Below are 21,858 nucleotides of genomic sequence, written 5' to 3'. Positions count from 1 at the left end.
CATTTCATTTTGTCATTTGTTTCTTCGTCAGTTTCATTAGGTGACTTTAATAACACTTAAAAATCAAATATCCCCTACTTTTTTTGAATAGTATATTTTCAGATGAATGTTTATATTCAACTTCACAGGCATCTACAGAAAGCATTTCTTCATGGGCATGTAGATTACCGGATATTGTTTATAAATAAAAGTCATCTAAAATTCTTAATGAACCATCTGCATCAAAATGTCTTAAAGAACCGGTTAAAGAATCAACACGACATATTCTTGATTCTAATGCCGCGTTTTCTAATTTAATGTATGCTGTATGTGGAAGAAGAGAAGTCAGCAACTGATTCTTCACATACAGAATTCTCTATTCCTAAATCGACTTCGTCTAGTTCAAGTAATTGTACTAGATCTATGGGATCTTTAACCTTGAATTCATCAAACGAAAGTACCAGTGATTTTGTAAAACTTCATCAACATATATCTTCATTAATAAAGGAGGTTCGTAGCTTAAATCCAAAGTATCAGAATTAGAATCTAAAATAGATCAGAGACAAGACATATTCACACAGGGCTGAAAATATTCCATCTTCGTCATCTCAGTTTGTTCGTCAACACCCATTTCCTCAGTTTAGTCCTGGTCGTCCACCACCTTCATTTGTAGTTACTCCTCCATCAATAATGCAACATAGACAAGAGTTTCCACCAAGAATTAATCCTAGTCATATATGTTGGGATTGTCAACAACCTGGCCATAGAAGAGGAGACACAACATGTTCTTTAAACTACAACAGGCCTACCTAAAGGGACAGTCAGTGGGTCTTTAAAACATTTCAGTTGCTAACCCTTAGTGTTATCAACAATTGTCCCATTTCTTCAGATTTAGTTGGTCATTCAAACATTATTAATTAACAAAATTAATTGCTCAGCTTTATTGGATATATGTTCTATGATTTCAACTTTAGAAGATAATTTATATCGTCGTCATTTTTCATCATTTGAATTGTTTCCCTTGAATGAGTTATTAGATATTCGTTCGACTGGAGGTCATAAGGTCAACTACCTTGGATATATTGAAATACCTGTACAGATTCCTGATACAGATATCCATATGGATGTTTTATTTATTATTGTACCTTCTAGTACTTCACCGTCACAGATTCGTGTTCCTGTTATTATTGGTACCAATATTTTGAATCGATTTTATAATGTCCATAATTCACATATAGATTCTTCTTGGAGTTCAACTCTTACTTGTTTATCTAATCATCTTAAAAAGAGTAATGAAGTTTATGATTTAAAATGTACATCTTCAACGAAAATACCAGCTCATTCACGTGTTTCGATATCCGGATTATCACGTCTTCCTAAGCCAATTTCGTGCAAAATGACTCAACACCAATTACCATTCCAGCTAAATCCATTATTTGCCAGCTTCACCAAGTTGATATTGTACATTCTAATTCGTCAACTGATAGTATTAATGATTTATTAGGAAGTATTCATACAGATGATTTAAAGAATATATTTCTGAAGTTGACAGTTCAACGATTTAATTCTTAAATACAGGGATATTTTCAGTTCATCTGACACATATATTAATAGAACAGATTTAGTTAAAAATAGAAGAATTCCTCCTTTAATGTACCAGGAAGTTAAAGATCATATACAAGAAATGTTTGATTCAAATATTATTCGTTCTTCTTCGAGTCCGTATGCTTCACCTATTGTTCTTGTTCGGAAAAAAGATGGTGGTCTTCGTTTCTGCGTCGATTATCGTAAGCTAAATTCACTTCCAATTAAAGATGTTTATGCTCTACTTTGTATTGAAGAAACTCTCGATTCATTAAACGGTTCAAAATATTTTTCTTCTCTCGACTTACAGTCAGGTTATTGGCAGATTGAAATAGGTGAGGCAGACAAACATAAAACAGCATTTACTAACGCGCCATGTCTTTTCAGAGAATGATGGAACGCTATATGGATGATATGAATCTTTTACAATGTTTGATATATTTAGACGATGTCATTATTTTTTCTAAAACCTTTCATGAAAATATGTCCAGGTAGGAGTCGGTTTTTAAACGTTTTCGTCAACACAATCTTCGGTTAAAACCTTCAAAGTGTAGTTTTCTTCAGACGGCATTCATACAGATCCTGATAAAATTGAGACCTTAAAGTCCTGGTCTTGTAACTTAGCAGACTGCACGTATACGACAGAATTTTTTTTTCAAATTTCTAATAAACTTGTCTTTCAGAAAACGCAACCCCGAGATGGAAAGGGAGGTAGAGGGAGTAGATGAAGAAGAGACGAAAGAGTTGGTTGAAGGGTATGTCATTGTTTCCAATACGATTGAATTGTAAAAATTGCATGTCGTGAAATGGGGCTTCTTGGTGTAGGTTGACATATAGAGGATCCAATACACCCTTGAATATAATTGGTTTGATGAGTTATGCACAGTGAGGGAAAGTAAGTAGTAAACATAAGTCGCTTCACCAAAAAATCATTTAAAGATCAAAATTCTTTAAACCATTATGTTTTTACAGGTCAGGCGTTAAATTGATAGAAGAGGGAAAGTTTGTTGCCACTGGGAAGACCATATCAATTGTGCCCAAGACAGTAGACGGTAAGTGCGGTATTTTTATTGCACCGATACAAGGCAAAGTAGTTAATGAATAGGTGTAAGACCCCAAGCCCAAATGAACATGTAATTGTGAGTATTGTTTTCTCTCCTAATTTCCAGGTTTGGATTGCTACCTTGTGTACCTATCTCGAAAACACCCACGATCCTGGGTTGCAAAGGTTCCAGGGAGACCAAACCAGACATGGGCAGATATTGGGGTAAGTTGTTTTTAACAAACTTCTATTGGTCGTATTATGCTATAGTTTTTACAGACCTTTGCCTGTGTTAATTAACGGTTAGATTCTGCTATTCTCAATCTACAGAACCTGGCTTCTGGTTCAATGTTTTGCATTCTGATACACATTTACATTAATTTCCGTCCAATAGCGAATTTATTGGCCAGTATCCAAGACGTGTTGCGTATCTAAAAAGATAATAAAACAAAGGTATGTATATTTTTTAAATTTACACAGCCGCATTTTAACGCGTTTACAGGTTAAATATCTTCCGAGAAACGTGCGTCACCGACACCAATATGTGACATATATACCACCAATATTGGAATTTACACTTGCTGACAGTCGCAAGATTTGCTCGTCCATGTTTAGAGCAGCATCCAAGTTTTTTGTCACATGGCTTCATAACTAATTATCGAAAGTTATCTATTAACCTGTTTATTCAGGTTTCATCCAAAAATATAATTGACTCGACGAAGGCGTGTGGCTTTTTAAATTAGTGTATCCTTTTACGATATTACAAGAAATGAAATTGCTCAGAATCGAAATTTATGAGGTGTCTATAATGTATAATTGATTTTGGTGGCATCATATAATGTAGTTCTTTCATAAACAGGTTTCAGACAAACATAAGCTGGAAAATCCGAATGCGAGAAAACCAAGGGTATATAATTCAAATTTATTAATCGAGTTGATCCATTTACTCACCAAGAGATAACATAATGCTCGCAATTAAGTACTTAACAATGATCCGTGTTATAAACTAGTTGTTCATCTGTTGATACATTTATTTCAGTGCCCTGTGACATCTTTCGACAAAAATCTGACAACAGCCGACCAGAGTTCAGAAGCCGACGAACCCACTTTTATAGACATTCCGGCCCCCGAAAAAGAAAACTTGGTAAGAGTTCGAATATAACATATCTCCCGGTATAATATATCCGATACCGACCATTTTAAGTGCAAACACCATAGAGCACGTGCGGGTTTAACCCGCACAAAAATAAATCCAATGATTATGACAGATTATGTATTCGATTCGTGTGATCAAAGAGAATGATTACTTATTCGAAGTGAAAGACCCAAGATACTAAAATCTTATATTAAATTTATTGTGCATAGCCTCTTTAAATTACTTTTATGGTTTTTTTTATTAACAGTGCGAGGAACTTGAGGTGGAAGAACCATCTTTTATGGACATTGCAACCCCCGAAAAGGAAGACTTGGTAAGAGTTCTAATATAACATTACATGCCTTTCATTTATCAGCGATCCATGTGAATTATACCTGCAAAAAAGAGAAGGATAATGACAATACATGTATAGTAAGCGCAAACTATTTAACCTATATACGGCACTGTTCCGTGTCCGTAGGCAGCATAATTGAAAAAATAAATCACTTAAGCTTCGCAGTATAACTTGGGATGTATAATTCTATCATATTTTAGTGTCCAACCTGACATCCGACCAGAGTGGTGGGTCGAAAGACGGTCCAAGTTCAGAGGTAAGCAACTTAATATCATACAGTTGTTCTGTGCGCAGAACAGATTACCTGACAAGGACAGCTGTCTAGTCGTTCGGTTGGGACGAAAAATCGAGGTCCCGTGTATACGTTTGCGTACACGTTAAAGATCCCTTGGGTAGGGATCAGTTGGAATTCGATTAGGCCATAGTGCGACTGTACGGGCAAACTTTCACTCATAGCACACTGTATGGCGTATGCCCGTCTTCATCAGCCCAGTCAGAGCAGAACATCATTTCATTTCATTTTGTATCTTTTTGTTTGCAGATCAATATAGAAGTAGAGGACAGGGTAGGGGTGAATTTCTTTAATGATTTCTTGTTTGTCAAAGTGGAAGAATATGGAGTTTTCACAATTCAATTTTTGACGTAGTGCAAAGAAGACGGTTCATGTAAATGGCCCATTTGCGACGCTGTAAAAAAGATTGATGACACCTACATCCTTGGACGGGCGACCGTCAGTGTTCTAAAACGATCTTTTATTGTTGAAAACCATGAAGAATTAAAAGAGAAAAATATAACCTACGTCGAAAACTTTTGTTTAAGTCAATGAGATATTTAGTGAAAAGGTATATTTATAAAAATAAAAAATAAAAAAAGGAGTGAACGAGGACGTTGTAAATAATGTGTAAATAGATGTATAAAAATACAACGAAAGTAGTGAACAAAATGAAATTTACTTTTCTGCACCAACCGGCCTAATAACAACGATCCTACTCCATACAGTGTGCTGTGAGGAAAAATTCCCTGCAGCGGCCCCACGGTCTACTCTTCGACTTCAAACTACATAGGGTTCTTTTATATGCACAAGATTTCGCAAATCAACTTGTAAAAAAAGCCTCACTTTGTACATATAACATGTAAGTGTCTGCAATATCACTTCGGTAGAAGTGGAAACCACGCCGAAAATTCCCGTGGCGCTACATGCACCTTTCTCTCGCACAGAATTCCCTAGAGTGAACAAGGACGTTGTATATTTGTAAACAGATGAGTAAACTGATCACATAAAACACCACAATTATCAGATAAATTCACATTTTATTTATAATAATTAAAAAAAACTATTATGCGTATCATTACGCAATATCATGCGTTAATCAATTTTGATGTTTCAACTAAACATTATGCAGCGTTGAACATTTGCTATTTGTATATTTTAAAGTTTCGATTGTAATTGTAATTTTAGATTTTTTTTTATTTAGTTTCGATTGCATGTTTAGATTTTTTATTTAGTTAAACACACGCATGTTCGACCAATGCTACACCATCTGTTCGCCCAATTAATGTTGAACTACTATTGACACACTTTATACGGATATACTACCTTTGAATTTTATTAACATGCTACGTTTCAATACACATACAAGTATCGTTATCAAGCAAATAATCGTAGTTTTGAACTACTGTATAATGTACATATTCTTGTTATTTATGATATAAATATATATAACCCAACTCGTTGTCTATGTTGTAACTAGGAATGAAGGAAAGAATGAAATGGGGTTTCTGCACCTACTATATTAATGAAGACGGGAATGAAAGAGGGACGCAATAACAAGAATAGGTAGACATACGATGAACCCACCCGCGTTGTTCCGTACGATAAATTAAAATATGTATTTTGTTTAATGCCACCCTGATATCTTCACGATTTTTGTCACCGCAAAGCGTTGTATCAAGGCCTGTCATTTTGCGCGGCCCACATCCTTCGCACACTCTTCACGGTCTTTCCGGGCAAGACTTTAATTATTGACAACGTACATCGTCTAGAAGTGTAATGGGGTATACTATGCACTTGTGTGTGAGTTGCTACTTGCTCTGGTGTACATTAACACTTTACTTGGTGCATATCATGTATGCTTACAGTGTGTCAGATACTTTTTCTAAATACAATTGAGAGAATCTAATTAAAGAGCAAAGATGACTTTTCTTTAAATAGAAATGAACAATACTTTATTAACAAATAACTGAAACAACAAGGGTATATTTGGATAAAAAGGGTCTTTTTTATGTACACACAAATCAATACCTCATCGGGAGAGTTCTACCATTCATTCTCTATGTAATGATTTCACTAAATATTTAATGAGACATAAAGAGTAATACCACTGGATACCACCCTATAACCCCAGATACCCAAATCTCTTTTCATATCCATTATGTATGATATGCAACCATTTATGGGACAAATATGTCAGCAATAAAGGTATGACAGAAACAGTAATTGTGATAAAAAGCCGAGTCAACCCAATAATGTCAAAATGTGGAGTAATAATGAAAAAAGCTCATAATAAATCTTATAATTAATAATAATCAAATTAAAACATTATTAATGGACATACCAATTGTTTGCCTTTTACTTATATGTACAAAAAAAGATGGTTGCCAGACAACGAAACATGCCCACAACAGCTATGTCGTCTGAGTAGTCCACAGAAGTTGTCGCATATTAATTATTTTGTAGGAAATGGGAGCCTTTACAAGAAACTACAAATTACCAAGACCAACAACCAATGAAGTAATTATTAAAATCTGATTGGAAATGAAATGAAATGGGGTTAACGTCCTACTGTTCTGCTCCTAAACTGGGCTAATGAAGACGGGCATACGCCATACAGTGTGCTATGAGGGAAATTTTGCCCGGGCAGCGGCACTATGGCCTACTCTTATATCGAATTCCAACTGCCAAGGGATCTTTTACGTGCATTCCAATGTATACACGGGACCTCGGTTTTTCGTCTCATCCGAAGGACTAGACAGCTGTCCTTGTCAGGCCCTACGTTCTGCACCACTGACAAGGGGAAACCACGTCGGAAAATCTGGATGAACTTTCTCGGCCAATTCAGGGATCGAACACCCGACCTCCAGGCTAGCGAGCCAGCGTCTTAACCACCTAGCCACCGTGTAAAATCTGATTGGCTTCTGTTCTTCCTTATGCGAACATAAATTAAAAGAAATATGAACTGGTTATCAGATGAAAGCTTTAGCTGGTTTTAGTAAATCGTTGCAAATCAATAGACTGCTTCGTCTCATGAACATAAGCACCGTGTATAAATTTCAAATCATTGGATAATAACTTTAGCTACTAAATGGTTCACAGAATTTAAAACTCTGAAAGTAATTATCGACTTCGTGATCTCATGAACATAAATGTCACAGGATGGACGAGGCGTGACCTTTTTGGGAAATAAAGAAATCTAAATACAAAAGAATTCAGTTTATATAATTCAAAATACAATATAACAATTCTTTCTCAAGTGCGCGCACTAGATAAATCATAATCGTCTCCCAAATAAGCCCGACTGCCAGGTTGGTATACTACCTGTATGCACGTGCATTGAATGTAGATAGTTTGGGTGAGCCTTAATATATTACAGGTAAATAGTTTGGGCGAGTCACGCGGCAGAGTTTGGCGACCGATAGTGATACTAATGAAATACGACCGTGACAATAAACACTGTATAAATTTAAAGGCACGGGAAAGACAACTTTATACTCCGCAAGTTGGTCAAAGGCAACAACACTGGAAGTAATTATTGAAATGTTGAAAATCAATATGCTGCCTTGATTAAACTGTTTATCACTTTCAAGTCAATTGGAAAGTTAACTATAGCCTTTAATGTCCACACAATCGTCAGAAATAGTCGAAAATCAACAGGTTTCTTCTTGTGATGAACATCAACATCATGTATAAATTTCAAGTCAATAAGATGATAACTTAGCTTCTGACGGATGACACATTAGGGGTGACGACACTATACAACCACATTTCAATGTGTGCGAAAAAAAACCCCCATAAAATAACAATAATAGATTAATGTAATTTACATAATAATTAAGTCAAAACTTCAATGGGCATAGGTATTTCAGCAAGGGGGGAAAATCCACAAAAATAACAATAGCAATCTTGTTTGTCCACAGTATAATCAAATAAAAACTCCATGGACATATCACTAGTCCATAGTGGAGTAAGGGGGGATCACGATCAGACGGACTCGGCATCTAAACACTAATCCACCAAAAACATACACCAAACCTAGAGTGAGATAGTGGAGTAAGGGGAGGTCACGATAAGACAGGCCTGGCACCTAAACACAAACCCCACAAAGATGACATCTACCGAAATAGCAGGATAGTGGAGTAAGGGGGAGTTACGGTCAGACGAACTCGGCACCTAAACACTATTCCGCAAATAAAACTGATACCAAACCCGGATAGTGGAGTAAGGGGAGGCCACCATAAGATGGCCCTGGCACCTAAACACTAACCCCAAACGATGACATCTACCAATCCAGAAGCAGACGAGATCATCTACCAAACGATATGTTTTATATTAAATAAAGGGAAGAACTTCCCACTAAACCAAATCCATGGCCTAAGGTCAAATGGAAAGATTGCAAAATCATATTCTAAAAAAACAGGAATCAGCTTCGGCTCTCCTATGTCTTGTCTGCGATATCACTTATGTGGAAGCAGCCGTTAAACACCAAGAACTAACTAACTAACCACTAGTCCAATTTTTCAGCAAGGAGAAAGGAATCCTAAAAAATAACAGTATCAATCTTATGTTTTCAACATAATGATCAAATTAAAACTTAATAGACATACCATTTTAGGTTATCATGTATTTTGTATGATTTAAAACCTGTTCCTTTAAGACAACTTATTAGGGAACAAAAAATAGATGTGTTTATTCTGAGGTGACTCCTCAAAAAATTAAGTTTATCTAACTTTTAAACAAAAGTTCACATGTGGCGCCTAAAATATTTATGCCATAGTCATTTTGTTTATATCATCTCTAGCAAGTATACGCCGAAAAATGCATATCATTTTCAGAGAATAGTCGTATTTAATTGGTGGCACTGAACAGAACCGTGTACTTATTTTCATGTCTAACTAATCTCAGTCTCAGAAATAAATGAAATGAAATGGGGTTTAACGTCCTACTGTTCTGCTCCTATGCTGGGCTAATGAAGACGTGAATACGCCATACAGTGTGCTATGAGGGAAATTTTGCCCGGGCAGCGGCACTATCGCCTACTCTTATATCGAATTCCAACTGCCAAGGGATCTTTTACGTGCATTCCAATGTCTACACGGGACCTCGGTTTTTCGTCTCATCCGAAGGACTAGACAGCTGTCCTTTCCTTGTCAGGCCCTCCGTCCTGCATCATTGACAAGGGGGAACCACGTCAGTGATGCAGGACGGAGGGCCTGACAAGAACACTCTCCGACACACAGAACCTCCTAGTCTTCAGTTGTGTTCACACTTATGAAATTTTACTGGATAATCAACAACATAAGCAACTCCCGGTTACGCGTGGACAGTGGAACGTTTTAGCTAATGCCAAGAAAGTGATGAGCCATATTTCATGAATTATTATAAACAATCATATCTATCGGCGAATTGGGATTAACAAGCCAAAGAGTGAGGCTGATGTAACCCGCCGAAATCCCAAAATAAATAGATGACACACATTAATTAATCGCACATTTATTTTTTGTCAAAAGTATCGAGCAATCAAACTATACACTAAGTTTCATCACTCTCTATCAGCTAGAATCAAGATTATCTTGTCACAAAGCATCGACCAATGGGGGATCACGGTGGCTAAGTGGGTAAGGCGCTGGCTCGCTAGCCTGGAGGTCGGGTGTTCGATCCCTGCATTGGCCGAGAAAGTTCATCCAGATTTTCCGGCGTGGTTTCCCTTTGTCAGTGATGCAGGACGGAGGGCCTGACAAGGACAGCTGTCTAGTCATTCGGATGAGACGATAAACCGAGGTCCCGTGTACACATTGGCATGCACGTAAAAGATCCCTTGACAGTTGGAATTCGATATAAGAGTAGGCCGTAGTGCCGCTGTCCGGGCAAAATTTCCCTCATAGCACACTGTATGGCGTATGCCCGTCTTCATTAGCCCAGTTCGGAGCAAAACAGTAGGACGTTAAACCCCATTTCATTTCATTTCATTTGCATCGACCAATGAAATTGATTAGCTCTGCTTAGCTTCAGCTCGAAATGTTTATCATTGAACTCAGTCAAGGCATTCACCAATGAACATCTACACAAAGTTTAACCATTCTACCCCAATTAAAAGCAGAGTTGTTATGTTCCAAAGTCTTGACAAATCAAATTGCTTATCGCTCCTTAGATTAAGCAGAAAATTCTCACCATCGAACTTAGTCAAGGTAATGATATAATGAATCTATATTCCGAGTTTCATCGCTCTCACTTCATTATAACCAACCAGTCAGATTGCTTATCTCTGCTTCCCGTAAGAAGACAATGTTCATCATAGAACTCCATCAAGGCATGGGGGGTTGGATGGCCGAATGGTTAGTACGCGCGTGCTCTATCACAAGGCCTGTCATTGAGTCAACTGGCGTGGTTTCGAATTCTCGGTTGTACGTAACAAGGAGTAGGGTTGTCTGTCCAACCTCGTGGGTTATCTCCGGGTCCCCCGGAGAACACCTACACCAAGTTTGAAGATTCTACCTCAATTAGAAGGAGCGTTATTGTGTTACAAAGTCTCGACTAATCAAATTGCTTATCGCTCTGCTTACCCTCAGCAGAAAAATGTTCATTATTGAAATTAGTCAAAGTATTGATGTAATAAAGCTATACACCAAGTGTCCTCACTCTCACTTAATAGTCCCCTGCTTTCTTCGAAAAGCGTGGGACAATAAAATCCAAGAACAAGAAATGCAAATAGATACAGTAATTATTTCCCTTTATTTCATAATGTAGTGCCGGTTATAAAAAGTTTTCCCTCCCCTTTTCCTGCCTTTTTTGGTCTAGAATTGGAGAAAAGGGGTCAAATTTGCAATTTTATAGCAGTTTTGGGTAATACTAATGATAGTATAGCGGACGTATAAAGGGCTGTGCAGAAGAATCATGGCGTCGGAAGCGACATGTTGATCCCAGTCAACATCAAATCCCTTCATGAGCGCCAAAGTCCGTTCTTTTTTGTGTATGCAAATGAGCCTCAACATAGATCCCATATAAGGTATATGTTCTATTATGCATTTGAGTATTATGGAGAATGGAGAAGTGTAATGTGCAAAATAACTATTATACTGTATTTAGTATTATTGAAAAGTGTATTTTGTATTTTAACACTATGACATTGGTATTGTGTAGCAATGGAAATTACAAATTGTAAAACTAAGAAACGTATTTTGAACTGCTGACACATGTATTTTGCACCGTGAACATTGAAATAATATTGGCAACGTTATCCTTCCATATTGGTGAGAATGTTGGGTTTAAGCACGTAGAAGGTATTGATTACCGAAGCATATCACAAATACTGTTTTTTGTTTTTTTTTAATTATTGCGGGGAGGGGGGAGATCAGACCAGATTTATTGGGGGGGGGGGTTAAGAATAATGTTTATTGCTCGACGGTCATTTTTCTGACTATTTTGTATCAAAATAGCTTGTTATTCTTAGTGTTTAACGTCCGCTTCCACCGAAGGTGATATCGCAGACAAGTCTTATTTTTTTTATTTTCATTATCTTAGCGTACGCGCAGGGTCTTTTCTGTGGGAGGAAACCAGAGTACCCGGAGTAAACCCACGAGGAAACCACAGCCGCAAGCCAGAGGTGACCGGCCAGCTAGCCTAGAGGTCGAAGCGCGGCACTCTAGACCACTAGGCCATCCAACCCCTTATCAAAATAGCCATTATTAGGGGTATTTATTGGCGGAGTGTGAATTTGGGTAAATGTTTACATTTCGTTCCATGATTTCGAAACACTTAAGAATGTATTACAATATTTCTAATTATCTTGTGGCATGTATTTTCAAAATGGTAGAGCTCTATCATCAATTTTATGAGAAAATTGAAAATGCGGAATGTAGAATCTGGCAGGGCTTGAATTCGTCAGATGGGAGATTTGGGCGGATTTCTTACAAGTTCTCACGAACACGGGTTCGGAAGTTTACCTGCGTGCGCGGGCTTTCCTTCATAGTGACCAGACATTAAGTTTTGATTTGCCATCCAACATGGATTGTTCACATATCACATGTGTATCATAGCAATCTGTGTACGAATGCCAGCCTAATCAGATTTGAGCCGCACCACATCAACAATAACTGAGAGCCCTGTAAATGGAATGGTCATTGCATTGGCCATGGTGCGTGCATACATCATTTGAGATAGGCTTAGATTTATGTCACACTCGACTCAAGGTTTACTTTTTTTTTATTGATTGTTAACAATCGTCTTGTTAGGGGGCCACTGACGGGATGTTCGCTAGAAACAAAGATGCATATTATTGCTATTTCCAGTTGAAACCACGAGGCGATCTCCCTTCTAATTCTACCACATAGTTTGTTTTTTTTTTTATTAATTTCTCAGTTTGTTTATTTGTGTTGCCTATTTATTCTCATATTTCTATATTTCAGGTGTCGGGGTACTGTTCGAAGAGAAAAGATTGTCTTAAACACTCAAAAGGAGGCGGCTGTTTCCGTCATTTCAGGAGTCGGGTACTATTCAAAGAGGAAATTAAATGAAATGGGGTTTAACCTTCTACTGTTCTGCACCGACTGGTCTAATGAAGACGGTCATACGCCATACAGTAGGCTATATGAGGGAAATTTTGCCCGGACAGCGGCACTACGGCCTACTCTTATATCGAATTCCCACTGTCAAGGGATCTTTTACGTGCACGCCAATGTGTACACGGGACCTCAGTTTTTCGTCCCATCCGAATGACTAGACAGCTGTCCTTGTCAGGCCCTCCCTCCTGCATCACTGACAAGGGGGAACCACGCCGGAAAATCTGGATGGAATCCCTCGGCCAATGCAGGGATCGAACACCCGACCCGTTACAGGTTTAAAGAAAAACTTTCAGAAGAATAGCCCCAAATTCCCTTGTATATATCCAAAGCCGCCCCCGACTTTCTGACCTCGAGTTATTCCGGGCATAGAACATACCCCAAAGATCAAAGAGATTTACCGTTACAGGTTTATAAAGTACTTTTATTGCTTACATGTCTGTAAGTTTTTGTCTTGTGGAGCGGTTGTCCAACATTTACGTTATATTAGTCGCATTCAAATTTCAACCTTTTTTGTCGGAGGTTGGTATGCAGCCATGACAATTATTGGGAATACCATGTTCTTCAGGGCACATCCGTGAGCTATACCTCTTCCAAAGACCGAGTTGGATGTAACATATAACACAGAGAAAGATGCAAGCTTCACGGTGTTTCGGTCTCTTTCGGGAATCACTGTTGGGATCTACTGTTGTTAGCAATAATCGAGTTACTCCCCTTTAACTGAACATACACACCGCACGTTCATATAGATTCCTTTTACGACAAAGTGTGCTCCTCTGAATACTACACCGTCTTCTGACATCGATAATAAAACCCCCCAAAAAAACATAAAATTAACATTGAACCAGCTGTTGCCTGAAAAGATAGGTCCACATTTTGCAAGAGTTGGATAGAGAACAAGCTAAACACAAAATCGATTTTTCGTACAATCTGGGTCCATAATCCAGAAAGTTATGGTCTGAATTGCGCAAATATCAAAAGAGACTGAGATCTTTGGGATATAAAGATATATTTCAAGTTTCATCAACATCAAGACGGCCCACAACCTTCGTATTACATACTTTTACACAATATGCGAACAAAGAGTAGCCATTTTGTCGGGCAGTTCCGGTTTCTAAAATTGAATACAAATTGGGATTTCCTGCGCGTCCACAAGCTAAAAATGCGATTTTTCGAACAACCAAGGGCCATAATCCTGGAAGTTAAGTTCGGATATGTGCAAGTATCGAAAAGAACCGCGATTGATATTAACAGAACTTTAAATTTTCATCAAATCTGTGGCCTCTAGAGGGGGGAATACATATCAATGAAATCCATCAAGACTCTTCTTGCCAGCAACTTATCAACCAACGCGATGTCTGATAGATGTGCAGCAGTTGTCAGGAGGAATACTGCCACGTTACCCATGAAACCGACTACATGTCTTTTACTCCATATTGCTGTCCGGAGTTTTTAGGATTCGTCGGCAAACATCTAACAGAAACGTGGATGCAACAGTTGTACACTGATGTCGAAGCATTAAGGATCTAATGATGTCTAGCACACGCTTAAATATCCGCAGCGATTACTGTTTGACTCAACTACCTGTTTGGCGACCCTCTGAATTTGGATTCAACAACCGAGTCACTAAGAGCATTAACGTCCACAAGTTTCAAGATAGTATCAGCTTCTCTTCAGTCAGTTATTATTACATATTGGATCGTCATTATTGGACGTACTTCAGTATTGAGATGACAAATCGATAACAGAAACAGGATCAACCCGTCTACACGATATAGACCCGGAGGAGATAATGCAATGTGATTAAAACACATCTATATTTCGTTTTTTATACTTTCGATGGCCTCTAATACACGAAGATCTGGCCAGTTTTTGGGGTCGTGTCAGGGGTCATACCAGCGACTTTTGATCCTATGACGTCAAATATTTGATTAACCAATCAGCATTGATGTTTCTGGTAAGATACCCGGTGGTCCATTCATCGCACGCCAATAACTCGCTGCAACAGACTGTTTCATTGGCTAATTTCTCAGATTAACCAGAACGCATTTTAAGAACCCGTTCAGATCCTAGTGTAGTAAAGACATATTAAACGAAATTTTAAATTATGAAAAACCAAACTAAATAGGATCTGTGTTTAAATCAGATTGAGTGTCGCTAAAGCAAGGGATCCAAATGCCACATTATGTTTTTTTCTCGGGTGGGAGCTTGCAATAACACGACTGGCTATATACTTAGATAACCTTATTGAAGACAGGAGGGGTATGGTGCTAAATAAAAGCCATGAAACGTTCTTATGCAGAATATTTTGCGGAAGAAAATTCACCACTAATGAACAGAAAGCCATCTGCATTCCAGCCTTGTCTTCGCCAGAAGATATGTCATTCTCATAGTATTAGCACAGAAGAGTGGAAGGATGAAAAGCGTATAGATGCAGGGTCCATCATACCCCGAGACGTGGAACTGGAGTTCCGGGTCCGGTTTCTCGAAATTTTAACTAAAGATAAAATCCAATTTTAGTAGATACTTCAATTTTGATTGGCTAAGCACTAAAATCAATCTAATATTATCCAATCAAATTACTAAAATTTGGATTTTTATCTTAGTTAAAATTTCGTGAAACAGGCCCCAGTTGTCAACATCTGATAATTACTCACCTGGCCAGTTTAAGCATTTTTTTTCTCAGTTGACAGCTTGAAGACTTTAGCAGTTAATACAAATTTACATGGTGATCGTATGAAGGCTAAAAGGGAAAGAAGTACAAATGGCGTACACCATGTGTCAGAGCTGTATTCTGTTTTAGCTCAAGAGTTCAAGATAATTGGTCTGAGGATGGCTTCTTTGGGCAACCTTTTGTCAAAAGAGTGATGTTCAGAGCCCGGTTTTACCCCTTATATGGAACCTGCTGCATATGACGATGATTAAAATCAAAAGAGAAAACAATGGCATGATCCCCTGTCAAAAGTCAAACCATTATATAGTGTGAGTTACAGTTTTTATATCCCAAACAGAGAGATATGTATTGATGAAAGAATGGTTCCTTCCAAAGCAAGAATTGGCATGAAACAGTATATGAAAGACAAACCAGTGAAATGGGGATACAAGATATTTTTTCTTGCAGATTCCTCCACTGGTTACACAAGCGTTTTTGACATTTACACTGGTAAAAACGATTCTAAATCAGAAAATGGGTTCACTTATATTGTATGCAAACTTATACAAAGTTATTTGGGACAAGGCTACATATTATTTGTTGATAACGTCTACACAAGTGCTACATTATTTCAACATGTTTTTGCTAATAATACATTAGCATGTGGAATAATTCGGGAACGTAGGAAAGGTTTTCCAAAGAAAAACATCAATGGATCTCTGAAAGGGCTGCCACGAGGATCAGTTTGTCAGATGGAAGGATACTCATGATGTGACGATGTGTTCATCATTTCACAAAGCCATCGGTAATGACAATGTTTTGAGAAAATCAGATAAAAACAACAAACTGGTACTTTTGAGCAGGTTGAAATTCCTACCCCCCCCCCCCCTGCAGTAAAAGAGTACAATAAGTTTGTTGGTGGTGTTGATTTGTCCGACCAGTTTATTCGGTATTATCAAGTTATACACAAAACAACAAATGGTACAAGACTTTATTTTTTCATTTTATAGATATTGCTATTGTAAATAGTTTTATTCTTTATAATGAAATGTGTAAAATGTCAAACCAACCAACTTTATCACAGCGTGACTTTAGACAGTCCCTTGTGTTGGAACTTGTGGGTGATAATATCCTAGAACCTGTTGTTCTTCGCCCATTGCATTGTCCTCAATGGTCACTTCCCTACAGAAATTGCAGAAAATAATGACCAGATTTCAGATAAAGCTACAAAGGGTAGAAAAAACTGTAAAATGTGCTGGGAATATCTAAAAAAAAAAAGAGTCTAAAACCCTATGGAAATGTTCACCCTGTGGTGTTCCTCTGTGTATAATTCCCGAGAGAAATTGTTTCATGAGTTGGTACAATGAAGCTTGATCCAATCTGATTAAACAACAGATCCTATTACGTTTCGTTTATTATAGTTCAAAATCTGTTTTACTTGTCTTTACTACACTAGGATCTGGAAGAATTGTTATATAACCCTCGTTTTGACTGTTTGAATGAAAAGTGAAAACTGGATATCAGATTTTTCTCATTGATGTATTTATTATTAATTTAAATTTGATTGTATATTATTCCTTCTAAATTTTTCTTATCAGCATTGTGTCTACTTTTATATTTCGATGTAAACAAAGTGCACTTGTCTTTGGGATGGTGTTTACCTGATGGCAAATGCTGTAGTATTTCAATAATAGCAGCTGTGGGTAACATTTTAACAGCAAAAGTATAAAAATACTTGTCAAAAAGTGGGGGAGTATATTGTGTCCGCACATAAAGTTCACAATTGACCGATCTTTATGAAACTTTGTATTCCTATTTACGGGCACCATATATGGACAGAAGATTCGTGTTTTCAGGTGACCCGTTTTTTATATCACCTGTTAATTTAAGTTTCTGTACTTTTACTCACTAAAATAATTTGTTTTAAAATCTTAAGCGAAAGGAGGCAGTTGCTAGCTCCCCCAAAAAAATTGCATTAGGCAGAAGTTGGCCAATCCAAGAACTAAAGAAAATGCGAAGATAAAGCTCCGTAAAAGAATGTATAAGGCAGACAGAAGTTGGCTAATAGGCAAGAGCTTAAGAAAATGCGAAAATAATAATGAATAAATAAAATTATATTACAAATAAAAACCGCTTTCTTAACTCTGGTGGACTGCCACTGTGGTAACATTAACGTTTCGTAACCCCATTTAAGGGACTGCGGTATACCTTGCAAACTTAAATATATAATCTCGAAAGATAATATGAATATCTGTCCAAAGATCGTTAAATTCGGTTCAGTATCTTCAAATATATGGTCAATTGAAAATTTGTCAACAGTGCGCCTACTCTGCAGACGATAAAAACCGCATATGGTCAAAAGTGCCATCTAATGGATCTATGATCTTTTGAAGGACCTCCCTTTAATCGGATTGAATCCAATCTTGGAGATTATCTTGTGTTGATATTTTCTAAATTAAATGTTAAACATACATTATGCAGTAGCTAAATTTGCCTATTGCAGGTCTTTATTTAGGCCTGAAATGTTATGTAAACTATTAATTAGACATTAATTAACATAAGACCATAATCAACACGCGATGCCATCAGATATCTCAGATATTACGTAGATTCGAATGGTTTAGCCATATTTTGAATTACCTTAAATATGGAGAAGCGAGGCTTAGCAGTAGAGTAATTTGAATAAAATGGACCTTAGTCAAGGTATTGATATAATGAATCTATAGAGTTTCATCGATCTCACCCAATTAGAACCAAAGTTGTCGTGTTTCACGGTCTCATTCAAATTGCTATCTCTGCTTAGCCTAAGACGAAAATGCGCATGATCAAACTCTGTCAATTCATACACTTAACAGATACCTACACCAAGTTTGAACATTCTACCTCAATTAGGAGAGTTTTTGTGTTCTAACGCCCCGAACAATCTAATTGAAGTCTCTGCTTTGCCTAAGCAGAAAATGCTCAGCATCGAACTTTGTTAAACATACATTTTACAATAGGTAAGAAATGTTATCTAAATTATTAATTAGGCATTAATTGCAAAGGGGCTTCGTCAGATATTTTACGGTGCTAGAAACAAGACAATCGGCGTCATTCATCAAGCTAAACATGATTATTGCTTGCTGAAACTTGAAGAATGTAGTAACGATCCGCAAAAACTTCACAGATTCGTCCACTCATTGATTGGCAAGAAATGCACCACTGTAGAAGCTACCAGCATCTGAAAATTCTAAAACCTTAGGGTCGCCTGTCCAACCTCGTGAGTTTTCTCTGGGTTCTCCCACTGCTAAAGACCCCTACGCGCAAGCGAATTATGTACATGTAAATAAAATTAAACCATATGTTAGTCCCGAAATGACCTAGTTTGTGTCGAGTGGACATTAAACCCCATTTCTCTCTCTCTCTAAAACCTAGGTTTTGACGGACTCGTATAGTTATCCAACATTTAGATATTCTTCCGGTTATCACAACAATAATAAATATTAGTATAAAAAAGGGAAATCTTTCCTGACATCTTCAAACAAGCAGTTGTTCGACCCTACTGACGAAAGACGATTTAGATTCGAATATACTTAAAAACTTTCAACCGGTATCGAATCTTCCCTTTCTCTCGAAAATATTGGCGAAGACTGTTAACCTTTGACTTCGAGAACATTTATCTTTTATTTCTCTGTTTGATAAATTTCAGTCTGCCTACAGAAAAAAACCATAGTACAGAAACAGCATTACTGAGGGTAGTTAGTGATATAGGTTGCGCTGTAGATTGAGGTAAAGTGGTTTCTCTGGTGTTACTGGATTTATCTACAGCCTTTGATGCCATTGACCATGGATGGACCTTATGTTGAAGACTCTCAAGACCAACACGGTATTCATGGACCTTGTCTAAAATGGGTCGCATTATACTTAAACAATCGAATTCCACCAACTGCCATTGCAGATGCTAAGTCGAATAACGTTGAAATATATTGGGGAGTGCCCCAAGGCTCGGTGCTCGGACCTGTTCTGTTTATTCTCTAAACAACTAGTGTATCTCATATCATCAGCCAATAAACCCACCAATATGTTGAAATTAAATGATGATAATCCTGAAGCTATCATTATTGGAATTGGATCAAGACACTCACTATCAAAATCTGATACATCAACTTTGAAAATAGCCGACTCTGAAATTAAACAAGACACTCACTATCAAAATCTGATACATTAACTTTGAAAATAGCTGACTCTGAAATTAAACCAGTCAACGAAGTTAAAAATATGGGTGTTTACATCAATTCTGAACTCTAATAAACACCCACACCAAGTATGAACATTCGTGCTGATTTAGAATTATTGTGTCCCAAAAAGTTGGACGGACGGACCCATTTTAATAGTCCTTTGCTTTCTTCCAAAGGCGTAGGATAATATAAATTTGTCTCTCCATAACAAGTAGGCTGGAGAATTGATAGGATTCAAAGTGAAACTAGTAGTCAAAAGCCTTTTATTTACTTTGCAAACCGCAGCTGAACACATTTGGTGACGGATCAGATTATCTGAAATAATAAAAACGACGAATAATAATAACATCGTCCGCCTTTCTGTTTTACATTCGGCAATCCCAATCTCCGTTGCGCCTTCATTATTTAGGTGTAATGTTAACCTCCAAAGTGATAAATATACAAATAATCATAATCTAAACAGCTCCTGTTTACTCGTGGGCTACACTTTATTAAATTTTAACGTTTTCCGAAAATATATCGATTATCGCCCTTATTGTTAATATTTTGACGTTCTAATTCATGACGTCAACTGCCATCAAGAAACACCATTCATCAGACCACCTACGTCAAGATAGTCAAATAAATTATATTCTGCCGGTCTTGTAATTCATCGCTAAGTTTTGTTGGGGTTTTTTTTTTGGGGGGGGGGGGGGCGTTTTGTTCGTTTGTTTTCATTTTGGAGTAAAACCTATCATCAATATAGGCCCGGGACTGTAAAGCGCAGTGGGTGCTCACGCGTGCCGGATCCATTCAATGGATTTGTCATTTATATCTTGCATCGTCTGTGTAATTTGTATGTAGTGGTGTAACCTTGAATCCAAATAAAAAAATCTAGATACGGATACCGAACTATCATCGCTACTAAAATTACATGTTCATATTGGATTGCTGTTAATAAGAGAATATATTGTTGACTGTTCAGTCCAATAGTTAGTAAATAAGCACAATTTCCTGCTCGATTTTAACCGGATTTATTCTTTAACATGGCCCGTTTAATATCAAAACACATATTCATTAAATTCCGTTTAATAAACTGAACACCGCTGTATTTTAGCTAAACGTGGGTATTTTTTTTAAAAATCAGACCAGAATAGGCTAATATACTAAATTGTTATTAACACAACATATGGTCCAATTTTATTCAGAATCGTTCAGGTGGAATTGGACAAGCTTCGCGGCGCACATTACACGTCAATAAACTATTGTTTAAAACCTATACGAGATAAACAGAGCTCTACATAGGATTTTTTCTGACAATTCCCAACGGAAAACCTTTGAATAATCATTGTGCTTCGGGTCTGTGCGTGTCGAAATTTGCCGGTAACATACAAAGAAACGAAATGATTAGAATAATTACATTCATATAATGCAGCAAACTTCTTCACACCGAATCGTAATTGTTATCAGACTTATATATTAACATAATAGTCTACTAGTGATAGCTTATCAAAATTCCATTTGGAACCCAGAAGCAAAAGGAAAATTTCTTGAATACCTCTGAATACGTTTATGAAAAATTTAGATGTGGTACCATTGTCTTACAAACCATTTATGCAGAAGACTCATTGTCAGAAATTTTCTGAAAAGAATATGAAATGAATATTGGGTTTCTCAAGCAAGCGTTGTCTATCTAGGGGATTTTCTTTATAGAATTTTTGACTGGCTGAATGGATAAAACAACTGCAGAAGAATTAGACTTGTCAGGTAAGCGTATAAATTATTTTGCACAGAAAGAGGCTCCACACTTGATTACACACAAGTTATTTCGGGACTTGCATATTATGGTATATCTGTATTCATATAATTCCTTTTAAAAACAAAGGGCCTTTAAAGTAACGATGCGTGTTTGCATTTCCGGAAAATTTCTTTTGGCTTAATCCATGTTAATATGTACTCCGATTGATCACATATAACAGTTAAGAAAATCAAATCAAAATACCAACTCTAGATAATCTACCAGCTTGAACTCAATCGGATTTAAAAGACCAATCAATTATCATGTTTACGGCAAATAAAGAT

General features: G+C 37.1%; 1 long non-coding RNA gene across 1 annotated transcript; it reads left to right on the top strand.

Moving 5' to 3' along the window:
• The first annotated feature begins 3,944 nt into the window (after positions 1-3,944).
• On the top strand, positions 3,945-4,953 carry LOC126823753 (uncharacterized). Its single transcript, XR_007681296.2, has 3 exons — positions 3,945-4,074; positions 4,296-4,351; positions 4,637-4,953. It is a non-coding gene; the product is annotated as an uncharacterized LOC126823753 (long non-coding RNA).
• The last annotated feature ends 16,905 nt before the right edge of the window (positions 4,954-21,858 follow it).

Source organism: Patella vulgata, chromosome 1 (assembly GCF_932274485.2).
Source record: "Patella vulgata chromosome 1, xgPatVulg1.2, whole genome shotgun sequence".
Lineage (NCBI taxonomy): Eukaryota > Metazoa > Mollusca > Gastropoda > Patellidae > Patella > Patella vulgata.
Note: the sequence above shows the minus strand (reverse complement) of the source record. Positions and strands in the feature narration are given on the sequence as shown.